This window comes from Chanodichthys erythropterus, chromosome 13 (genome assembly GCF_024489055.1).
Source record: "Chanodichthys erythropterus isolate Z2021 chromosome 13, ASM2448905v1, whole genome shotgun sequence".
In the NCBI taxonomy this organism is placed as follows: domain Eukaryota; kingdom Metazoa; phylum Chordata; class Actinopteri; order Cypriniformes; family Xenocyprididae; genus Chanodichthys; species Chanodichthys erythropterus.
In genome coordinates, this window is record NC_090233.1 from 14,179,340 (window position 1) to 14,191,641 (window position 12,302).

At 37.2% G+C, this 12,302-nt stretch overlaps 1 protein-coding gene across 1 annotated transcript in view; it reads left to right on the top strand.

Annotated features, from left to right (window-relative positions):
• The first annotated feature begins 4,968 nt into the window (after positions 1-4,968).
• Positions 4,969-12,302, top strand: part of brinp1 (bone morphogenetic protein/retinoic acid inducible neural-specific 1) — a 185,500-nt gene continuing 178,166 nt past the window's right edge. Inside the window, exon 1 of the mRNA XM_067406785.1 lies at positions 4,969-5,202. The gene's annotated coding sequence lies outside the window, so the exon portion shown is untranslated. The remainder of the gene's footprint in view (positions 5,203-12,302) is intronic.

The following is a 12,302-nucleotide window of genomic DNA, read 5'->3' on the forward strand; positions in this document are numbered from 1 at the left end:
AAGACATTTACAATGTTTCAAAAGATTCTGTTTAAAAAAAAAAAAAAAAATGCTGTTTTTTTATTTTATTTTCTATTCATCAAATAATCCTGAAAAAAAAAAAAAACTGTTTGCAAAATTGATAATAATCAAAAATGTTTCTTGAGCATCAAATCATCACATTAGAATGATTTCTGAAGGATCATGTGACACTGAAGACTGGAGTAATGATGCTGAAAATTCAGCTTTAAATTACACTTTACTAAATATTCACATAGAAAACAGCTATTTTAAACTGTAATAATTTTCACAATTTTTACTGTATTTTTCAGATAAATTCAGCTTTGGGTAGCAGAAGAGAATCAAAAACATTAAAAAATCTTATACATTTATACATGGTTTTATGTGAGGCAAAACTATTATTAATATTACTAAATTTACCTGACTACAACAAGTTCCACTAGCAAAAGTCATTTTAAGGATCAGATGATCAGATCGATACAGTTCCTTGAGGTTTATGTGTTTATTTTTCCAGTGCATGTAAATGATATGAATGTATATTTAGTCTGTAGCTTTAATAATGGATCATGCATGTGTTGCTCTCACAGATCTGAGGACTTCTTAGTTTATGAAGACTTTTTGATGGCATCCTTCAGCGCATTAGAAACAATTTCCCATGCATATGTCCAAACACAGCACTAATCGCAGGCACATGTGGAGCAGGTCTGATGGGTTACTGTGCTGTAAAGTGATGAGATGAGATGACTAACCTGTGCAGATGATGCTGCCTTTCATTAGGACACATAGAGCCGGTCTGTGATGGAAACGCCATTATAGGTCGACTGTTACAAATTCATTCTCCAGCCCTCATCGCACAACAGAATTGTCATATAAATTCATAACGGATGCTGCATGTTTGGACATCCGTCTGCTGTGATATTACAGAAAAAAAAAAAAATGTGGCTACAGAAAATATCATGGGATGGAGAATCATCTGCCTCTCATTTTGTTAAAAGAAGATTTTTCCATTTCATAAATGTACGGAAAAGCACTCAGGAGGTGATGGTGTAGCTGCAGTTACTGTCAAAACTGATTAATAGCAGAACACACTTGATCTTTGCACACATTCCAATGCTATAACTCAAGAATATTACAATTATATAGTATAGAAAAAAAATAATTACACTACGCATTAAATGAGGTGGTTATGCACACTGAAAGAACCGTGCCTTTCATTTAAAGGATTAGGTCACTTACGAATTAAAACTTTCTGATAATTGACGCCCATGCCATCCATGATGTTTAAGTCTTTCTTTCTTCAGTGGAAAAGAAATGAAGGTTTTTGAGGAAATCATTCCAGGATTTTTCTCCATAAAGTGGACTTCACTGGGGTTCAACGGGTTGAAGGTTCAAATGTCAGTTTTAGTGCAGCTTCAAAGAGCTCTACATGATCCCAGACGAGGAATAAAATCTTATCTAGAGAAACCATCGGCCATTTTCTAAAAAAAATTATATACTTTTTAACTACAAATGCTCATCTTGCACACATTTACGTAATCGTGTTGGAAAGGTCACACGCGATGTAGGTGGAAGTATCTCATTTTCTCCTCCAACTTCAAAATCGTCCGACATCGTTGTTTTACCTTTTTTTTGTAAAGGCCGTTTGATTTAGTTTTTACACATTCACTTTGTACTTCCGCCTACATCACGCGTGACCTTTCCAACATGGTCATGGTTTCTGGTTTAAACCTGTTTTGTTCAGATCGTCTAAAAGCAAATTACACTCTCCATAGAAACAATTCAAATTTTGTTTAAATAGTATTTTTGCTTGTATATTTCCAGTAGTATAACGGAAATATCGAATACATAGCAAAATTCAAAGCCTATATGTTTGATTATACATGTGATCAAACCATTTTGAAGATATGATGTGAATCGATGCACAAATTAAATGTACAGTATGTTCAGAGCCCACATCAGAAACGGCCCTTGAGCTCTGCTTTCATAATTGAAACCAATGTGGATTTTAATTTGATGGTTTGCTATTCATTCATGTGACAGAAATCTAATTCTGTCTGAGCATCAAAGGGCTAAACAGGCTGTAAAACATGGTATCCTCTAATTGTTACATTATAGAGCTATTTGTACCTGATTTAACCCATAAAAATGTGTTTTGTTGGTGTCAATGAATGTATTTAGGTTGACATTGAATCTTTTTAAGGTTTTAAACAGGCTAGAATCTTGAAAATAAAATTATTTTTACAGTCAAACATTGATTATCTTGTAGATGTGTTCAACTTTTATTAAAGTTGGTATAGATAGCAAATAACTGAACCCTGGTGAGTTGATCTGAGCTCAACCTCTGAGATAAAAATGGCATGACAGATCGCAGTAATTAGAAATCATGACGGACTGAAAACGATCTGCAAGCCAAACCTGCAGTGAACTATCATTAGTGGGTTGTCAGTGTTTTTAACACATCAAGCGCACATACAGGCATGCTGTGAGCGGCATGTCACGTCAGACTGCTGGATTATAAATCTTTGACTTCTCTATATGAACAGACATGATTACCAATAAAGATCAGACTGGTGATTTCAGAGGTGAAAATGAGCTGTGAAAACAACCAGAAGCAAGAACTATAAATCGTATTTGTAAGTGCTGTTTTGTTCATAACGTAATTTGTGTCATATACGATTCTGGAACAAGAACAAATGTGGGCGGGGCTTGATTTTGTCTGTGGGGAACTGATCGGATGGTTGTGGTTTGCTATTGGTGGATCTCATGTGAGTGACAGGTTCATCATCAGAGAAGAGGAGAGATGTCGCTGAGAGAGGGAGGGGAGGACATTCTCATTCGAGTGTCCATGACACTAAAATAACCCTGGCCTGAGTCTTGATCTGGTGGTCTTGAGATCTCATAAACCATGTCAGCGTGGTCTGGGTTTCAGTTCAAGGTCTCAGTCAAGATGTCAGTCTATTTCCATTGTTCTTAAGGTGATAATCACCTCGACCGCAGATCGGCACTGTATCTTCACCAATTCCCAAATCTCATTTCACTTCAAACACTGAATGCAATGGATTCGTCAGTTTCAGTTCTTTCCTTTCGGAGGAGGTAAAATGGCTCCAGGTCCTTGTCTTGTCTTATTACATTGATCTGGACCTTGCGTGTAAATGACTGTTTGACTATGCCAAGTATTTTTAAGGCCAGTAATTGGGCTTTAACTCAATTTTAGTTTCAGCTCTATTGACGTTCAGCTCACAGATCATTTATTATAACTTGTCAAATTTGCCTCTATTTGGCAAAAACATGCCGTTTTGTGTGTGTCCCTTTAAATGCAAATGAGCTCCGCTTTCCAGAAGAGGGCGGAGCTTTAACAGCTCAACAGCAACAAAGCTGGAGAATCTCACACAGCCAAAATGAGGAAAGTGTTCAGCCTTACATTGTTCAAACCGGAGTCGACACTGATGGAGAGACTCAGGAAGAAGTTACAACTTTTAGACGTTTCTGAATGGTTAGTGGATAAATTGATGTAGTTGCTGTGGAGTTGATTCAACTCATCCACTAGCATGTGCCGTCATGTTCATCTTTTGTGATGAATTGACCCTCGTTTGTGAAGCAGTCCGGCGTAAAATGACGGCATGTCAACAACACTCGACTACAACAACTCTTCCTCTTCTCTAAAGCAGCCCAACATGGCCCCGCCCCCTTTTTTGTGTGTTCCCGGGGGCGGGGTTAATGTAAATTTTGGGGCTTGTGATGTCACCAACCCGGGAAGAAGCTCGTTGTAGTCCTTACCAGCCATTTGTTGTAGTCCTTAAACAGTGAAAATATCCCCCTTTGCATTGAACTTTGAGCGTCGTAACTTTGCAGATGTTGTTTATGATCAAACAGCAACATTACACACTAACTAAAGTTAAAAAAATGAAATCATAATCAACCACCCCTTTAACAATTATAAAAGGTGATAAAATCACATAGATGTACCAACCGTCTCTATTAGTAAATTAACTAAAACTAAAGCCATAAAAAAAAAAAAAAACATTTCTGTTATTTTAATTAAAACAGATGTGCATTAAAATAAAATAAAATATAAAAATGTAGGCAAAATTTATCATTTTAATTTATAATAAAATAACTAATAGACAAAAAAAAATGCTAAAACTTTAACTGAAATTAAAATGGAAACAGAAAATACACAAATAAAACTAATTTAAAATGTTAATAAAAACTATAATAGTATCTCAATGATGAGTCAATAACACTGGTCTGCATGAATGATGTCATTTAACACAACTTTCACATGACATGAAAGCAAAGTTCTCAAAAGTTGGAATTACATCAGTAAGAAATTAATCCAAACATCTTCTGCTTTACCAACTACGACATAAACAACAGCTTTGCATTTCTGCTTTCATACTGAGCTTGCATTACTTGAAACACGATATTTGTGTGTTTTTGCTGCAGACAGCCAGTGTTTAGCACCACGGACAGCGCTCGACACATCGAGTCCATCTTTGTTCATCAGTCATGTGCAGACATTACAGATGCCTTCGTTAATAACGCATGTGGTGTACCCTATAGCGAAATAAAGTCCGCGTCAGAAAGAGCCCGGCCAATGGTGCTGCTCTTCTAATATCGGTTTTTCCTCTGGGTTTGAGATGCATCACTGATAACGAACAAACACATGCATTGCAAAAACATCATGCATGCACATTTACACACGCATAACGCTATTGAAAAGTATAGCAATACAATAAACCGACAATTATTACAAATCAAATAATGGTAAAAAAAAAAATAAATAAAGACGGTCTCTCTCTCTCTCTCTCTCCTCCAAACACTGGATGTGCTTCAGTCCCTCCCCTTTCTGTCTGCCATCACCCTCCTCTACAATCCAGTAAAGTGATGCTCGGCGCCTCCTCCTCGTTTCTCTGCGCGTTTCTCAGCAGCAGTCGGACTCTCCATCTCTCCATCCGGAGCTGCAGCACTGCTGTCGGATATTTGCTCCTCAGCTCTGCTTTTTTCCAGTCGAGTGTTTCTCAGATGCTGCTCTGCGAACCGAACCCCCGGATTTCTCCCTCTTGAGTATGAGAGGAACCGCTGACCCATCCGCACACCAGAGCCAGCAGCATGCGCGCCGCCGCCGGACCCGGAGCCTCAGCCGAACTTTAAAGCAGCGCGGAGCGTCAGATTCCCGATTCACGGGAGCAGCAGTTTCAGGTGAGTCTCTCATGAAGCTGGGTGCATGTGAAACTGAATAAATGCAGCACTTCTTTGGGGAACGAGAGCGTGTTCTGCACGGATTCGAACTGGACTGCAGATGCTTTCATTTGAGAGTGTGTGTGCGCGCGCGATCTGTTTTCAGTCCACGCATTGCTCATTGTTGCATATAGAAAGCAAGTTGATGTGTGTGGGGTTTGATGCTGAGTCAACTCAAATGCCCATCAGAGCATAAACGAAGTCTCGTCGCTATTAGAGAATGACACCATATGTGTTTCGAGAGGCTCAATGAATCATTCAGACTCAGCAACTGCTCACTGGACGCTTGGAGGACGTCAACACTGTTTTCTCCTTTGTATTTTTTTCCTGCTGCATCTGCAAAGTCAATAAACATGCACACTGCAGTAGAATTCACAACAATCTCCAGCCAGGTTCCCCTCGGGCCTGTATCGCGCTGGCACTGTGATGCAGAAGGATATGAAGTGCGCGCGCTCGCATTAAGCTCATGTGTGGCCGGTGAGAAGCAGGCGAACCTGGCACGAACGGCGTGTTGAGGGCATCGAGAGGCTCAAAGCTGGAGGTGAACTTGTGTGAATGCGCTTCTGACGCTTAACTGTTGGGGGAGCTCTCGCGCTTCTTGCGCTTGATGTCAAATTTGACTTTGAAGCTTTTGGTAATTGAGTGATTATGATGGACACAAAGCGCGCGGCGCGGCCACAGCCGAGGGTCCTAAAGAGTTTTTCCGGGATGCATCCCATTACTGGAGCAGTGAATCAAACCTGGTCGATATGCACTTTTCATTGTTCATATAATGCAAAATTATGATGTCCGTCAATTTTAATGATCGGCCCACATGCAGCAAGCTCTTAGCTGCTCTTTGTGGCCCAATTTGGACTGTAATATGGATGATTGTATGCAAGTCCTGATTATATGCATTTCATTTTTTTGTAACATTAATAGCAAAATGCATTATCTGAGCAATGCGATTTTAATTCGCTTACTCTTGCAATTATTATTATTATTTTTTTTTTCCTTCAGTGAAAATGCATTTGTGACCTGAGTGAATGCATTTAACACATTGACTCCAGATGATGGGGCATTTTGTCACAAATATGCACTCTAAAAAATGCTGGGTTAAAAAAGTTGGGTCGAAAATGGACAATCTCAGCGATTGGCTTGTTTTAATCCAGCGGGTGGGTTAAAAGTTTGACCAACCTGCTGGGTAGTTTTATTTAACTCAACTATTGTTTAAAAATGACTGTATTTCTTTCTTAAAATGAACCCAAAAGATGAAAATGTATTAATATGTTAAATAAATGAACAGTTTTATGAATAATAATTAAACAATAAACATTTATTAAATTGCTTATTAATAAATGTTCACCTTTTGATTATTATTGTTGCCTCTAGTAATTATGTGTCCGATTTTTAATTTTCAACATATTTTGGGTTCATTTTAAGCCAGACATACAGTCATTTTTAAACAATAGTTGAGTTAAATAAAACTACCCAGCAGGTTGGTCAAACATTTAACCCAACCACTGGGTTTGTCCATTTTCAACCCAAATTGGGTTGTTTTTAACCCAGTGTGGGGTAACAGGCTAATTTGAGTCATATAAATACAGTATATTATCTAATTAGAGGAGAAAAATACCTACAAAAATCAACATTGTTAGATTGTATTCAAATATTTTGTTTTTTAAACAAAGTAGGACAGGATTGGAACGAAAGAGTGAGTAAATGATGTGAGAATTTCATTTTTTTTTCTTTAACTATCTCTTTAAACAGACCATTTTAAGCTAAAGTGTATAATAAAATAACCAGTTTACGTTATTTAGGCGCATTTAACACCTATTCTCCAATAGTGGGGCATGTTGTCACAGTATGGGGAAATGGCAGTCATGCAAGAACAGCATCTAATTCTAATTGAAAGAGAAATATATATAATATATATATATATATATATATATATATATATATATATATATATATATATATATATATATATATATATATATATATATATATATATATATATATATATATATGATATATATTAGTAAGAAAACGTATGAAAGTAAGAGGATCACGCTTTATGCAAAAAAATTACAACAAAATAGCCAGTTTGCATTATCTGAGCAATGCAATTTTTATTCGCTCCCTCTTGCAATGACTTTTTTCCCTTCAGTGAAAATGTATGTGTATAGAACAACCTAAGTAAACACATTTAACACATTGACTCCAAATGGTGGGGTATTTTGTCACACTATACAGGGTAACAGACTAATTTCAGTCATGCAAATACAGCATCTTATCTAACTAGAGGAGGAAATACCTCCAAAAACTAATATTGTTAGATTTTATTCAACTATTCAGCTAACAAAGTAGGACAGGTTTGGAACAACATGAATTACCATTTTGGGTGAACTATCTCTTTAAACAGACCATTTTAAGCTAAAGTGTATAACAAAATAACGTTATTTAAGCACATTTAACACTTTCTCCAATAGTGGGGCTATCTATCTATTTGAAAGAGGAAATATTATATACATACATACATACATACTATACAGTTATATATATTATATATAATATATAACAACAAAGAGGTTTGGACATGCAAACATGTAAATGATCACCGAATCTTCAGTTCTGAACAGTCCCTTTAAACCACCTGTTTTATGCAAAAAAAATATTATAGCAAAATAACCAGTTTGCATTATCTGAGCAATGCAGTTTTTATTCGCTCACTCTCACAATAAATGCACGCTAACCCACAAGTCTGATAAGCCACAAGTGCAAACAAGCCTCTTGTGACGTTTCATGACCCAGCAGAAGCTCCAGGCAAAGAGCTGCGAGCCGACACAAACCAGCACAGGTGCGCGTCACATGACTGATGTTCACCGCCACACCTGCGCGAGACTGACCGACTAACTGACTGACTGCTACCTGTTCTGATCATCCAAAGAGTGAGGGAGAGGGAGCCTCTCTTGAAGCTGTGGACGGCTGCTGTGCACGCAGACCAAGACAAGAATATCAACGACGAGGCTGCTTTGGCCCAGGGAATAATGAGCACTGTCTCCCGCTGGCAGGAGGCGCGTCGGCTGCGGCGTGAAAGGCTGCAGCTGGGGGTCTTGGCGTCCGGGTCCTCAGGAAGAATATGTGCTGTTCTACTGAACGCCTGCTTGTTTATTGTTGTCATAAAGATGACGAGGCTCAGATGCATTCATCAGCCCGGACTGATGCTGATTATTTATGTTTACAATGAGACTTAAAGGTTATTATTCATAACACTATCATTTTACAGTGTTCGTTAACTGCATTAGTTGAACAATGAAAAATACTTCTGAAGCATTAATTGATGTAATTGGACATGGACAATCTCTAATTTTATTCAATAATTTGAATAATTAAAAAATAATTAATATGATTCCGTACTTTTACAATAAACAAATACATTTATTAAAAAAAAAAAATGCAGATGTAAAAGTTAAGATGATGATAGCTGAGATATTATTATTCATAACAAATATGGATTAATTATCAAAATGATGATGGAGACCGGGGCAAGATGTCACACCTTTTACTCCGGTAAATATTTGACAAGGTGGGTTTATTTGTGAAAGTCGGTGTACATGCATTGACTGGAAAGACATTTCCAATGTTATCGTGCAGGAAAATGAAAATATATTTACAAGAATATATTTTAAATAACATAAATGATTAGAGATTTTTCATTTTTAGGGCAAGTACCCCTGTAAATGCTTTTTCAATCTAAATTTAAACAGTAAAATATTTATGAAGATTACCAAGTGCTAAATATAAGATTGCATGATGATTAGATGTGAATATTCACATTCGCTCTGTCATTATGACCCAAAGTTCCCCCCCTAGATCATGTGACGCTGAAGCCTTTTATTGCCAAAGAAATGTCACGACTCCTGACTCGCGTGCGCGGCACATGTCATTACAGCATCAGCGAGGCCAGAGCGTCTCTGCTGTTCTGATTAATTCAAGACTTTAAGCAGATAATACCAGCACTTCTCTCTCTGGGATATGGTAATTGCAGAGCATGGTAAAAAGTCGATCTCTGGGTTTCAGCAATCTCAGAACACCTTGTGTTAACAGAAATGAGCTAGCTGCTAAAATTAGCCCACTGATAATAATCCCTCTATGCTAATATGAAATCGGCACGGGGAATTAACACTCGATGAATATCGTCAGATCAACTGATCCTGCTTGCAGAATTCATCTCAGCCTTGTAGCATTAATATAGAGGCCTGGATCAAACATTTATGGGTCAAATATTACACACCATCCTCCAGAGAGATTCTCCAGAGCGAGTGTCATTATGAAGCCGTCTTGGCAGGATTTGTAAATCATCTTTTTACATCATTGATGTTCTGAATGGTTATTGCCATACTGTAGTTACGGTACTTATGCCTTTAATGACATATTTAGCTTTGCAAAAACATGCAAGTCAAATTGATTGACTTCATGGGCATTAGAAATCTGCTTTAATTTATTCTCTGTTTAAGGACTACAACAAACAGCTGGTAAGGACTACAATGAGCTTCTTCCTGTGTTGATTAACATCACTAACCCCAAAATTTACATAAACCCCGCCCTCGTGAACACACAACAAAGGGGGCGGGGCCATGTTGGGCTGCTTTAGAGAAGAGGAAGAGTTGTTGTAGTCGAGTGTTGTTGACATGCCGTCATTTTACGGCGGACTGCTTCACAAACGAGGGTCAATTCAACACAAAAGATGAACATGACGGCACATGCTAGTGGATGAGTTGAATCAACTCCACAGCAAATACATCAATTTATCCACTAACCATTCAGAAACGTCTAAAAGTTGTAACTTCTTCCTGAGTCTCTCCATCAGTGTCGACTCCGGTTTGAACAATGTAAGGCTGAACACTTTCCTCATTTTGGCTGCGTGAGATTCTCCAGCTTTGTTGTTGTTGAGCTGTTAAAGCCCCACCCCTTTCCAGAAGCAGAAGCTCATTTGCATTTAAAGTGACACACATAAAAACGGCGTGTTTTTGCTCACACCCAAATAGAGGCAAATTTGACAAGCTATAATAAATGATCTGTGGGGGATTTTGAGCTGAAACTTCACAGACACATTCTGGAGACACCAGAGACTGATATTACATCTTGTGAAAAGGGGCATAAGTCACCTTTAATCAAACAATCTCATTAAATCCACAGGTAACATGTCTTCACACAAACAACAACCGCCTATGAACCGAGAAACCAAAAGAACTTACAGTACATTTACATGACAACGATGTACATGATAGTTTTACTGATTTTGTTGATATAATAATGAATTTAGAAACGCAGTAGACTTTGGTGTCCCATTGTTTTTTGAGATATGTTTGATAAACTCTTATCTAAGGTAAATTTAATCTAGCATGCAGCTAGTCTTCCCCCAGCGATTTCCACTCTATAATTATTAGTTTTAGTTTTTATTATCTCTAGATTTAACATTACTATTTAGTATTAGTTTAAATATATTTACAGCCCAGAACATTACTTTAAAGGTGTCCTAGAACCAGTTTTCACAAGATGTAATATAAGTCTAAGGTGTCCTCTGAATGTGTCTGTGAAGTTTCAGCTCAAAATACCCCATAGATTTATTTAAATAAATTTTTTTAATTGCCTATTTTGGGGCATCATTAACTATGCACCGATTCAGGCTGTGGCCCCTTTAAATCTCGCGCTCCCCGCCCTCCAAGCTCTTGACTATAATGCAGCGGATTTACAAAGTTCACATAGCTAATATAACCCTCAAATGGATCTTTACAATATGTTCATCATGCATACTGCATGCATGCGTCGGATCATGTGAGTGTAGTATTTATTTGGATGTTTACATTTGATTCTGAATGAGTTTGATAGTGCTACGTGGCTAAAGCTACATTACACACTGCTGGAGAGATTTATAAAGAATAAAGTTGTGTTTATGAATTATACAGACTGCAAGTGTTTAAAAATGAAAATAGCGACGGCTCTCTTGTCTCCGTGAATACAGTAAGAAACGATGGTAACTTTAACCACATTTAACAGTACATTAGCAACATGCTAACGAAACATTTAGAAAGACAATTCACAAATATCACTAAAAATATCATGTAATCATGGATCATGTCAGTTATTATCGCTCCATCTGCCATTTTTCACTATTGTTCTTGCTTGCTTACCTAGTCTGATGATTCAGCTGTGCACATCCAGATGTTCTGCCCTTGTGTAATGCCTTGAACATGGGCTGGCATATGCAAATATTGGGGGCGTACATATTAATGATCCCGACTGTTACGTAACAGTCTGTGTTATGTTGAGATTCGCCTGTTCTCCGGAGGTCTTTTAAACAAATGAGATTTATATAAGAAGGAGGAAACACTGGAGTTTGTGACTCACTGTATGTCATTTCCATGTACTGAACTCTAGTTATTCACCTATGCCAAGGTAAATTAAATTTTTGATTCTAGGGCACCTTTAAAAATTATTAGTGCTTTTAAATGTATTAATTTAATGTGTAATTTGACACATCAGTTTTAAACTGTTAAGTGCAATTTAAAGGCAGTTTTTTTTAAATGTTAAATTTTATTTGAGTATTTAAAGGTTAGTATTTTATTTCACTTTAGTTTTACATTAATCATTTAGTTATGTTTTCTTTTTGTAATTCTGATCCCTTTATACATTATTTCAGTCAACAAAAGATGTTTACACTTAGTTTTAGTTTTAGTTTACGTCATTAACCTTGCATCTTCATTTCTCAGACGACACTAATGTTGCGTTGGCTGATTGCATTAGATATAAAGTGTTCCTGTGACACTGTGAAGAATAACTTTATCTAAAATGTATCCTTTCATATTGCAGCAGCCTCTGAGAATCGTAACTAGATTGTTCTGGGCATAGGGAGTTTTTGATTAGGCTATTAAGTATATTAGCTGTTATGAAAGTGACTGCAGAGCTTCTGTTTCATATCATTTAATAATGTCTCTGAAATAAGTCTATCAGCAAGGCTGGAGGAAATATGTGCTCCATTCTTTGAAGAGATGATCTGATTTGAGCAATTATGAGTC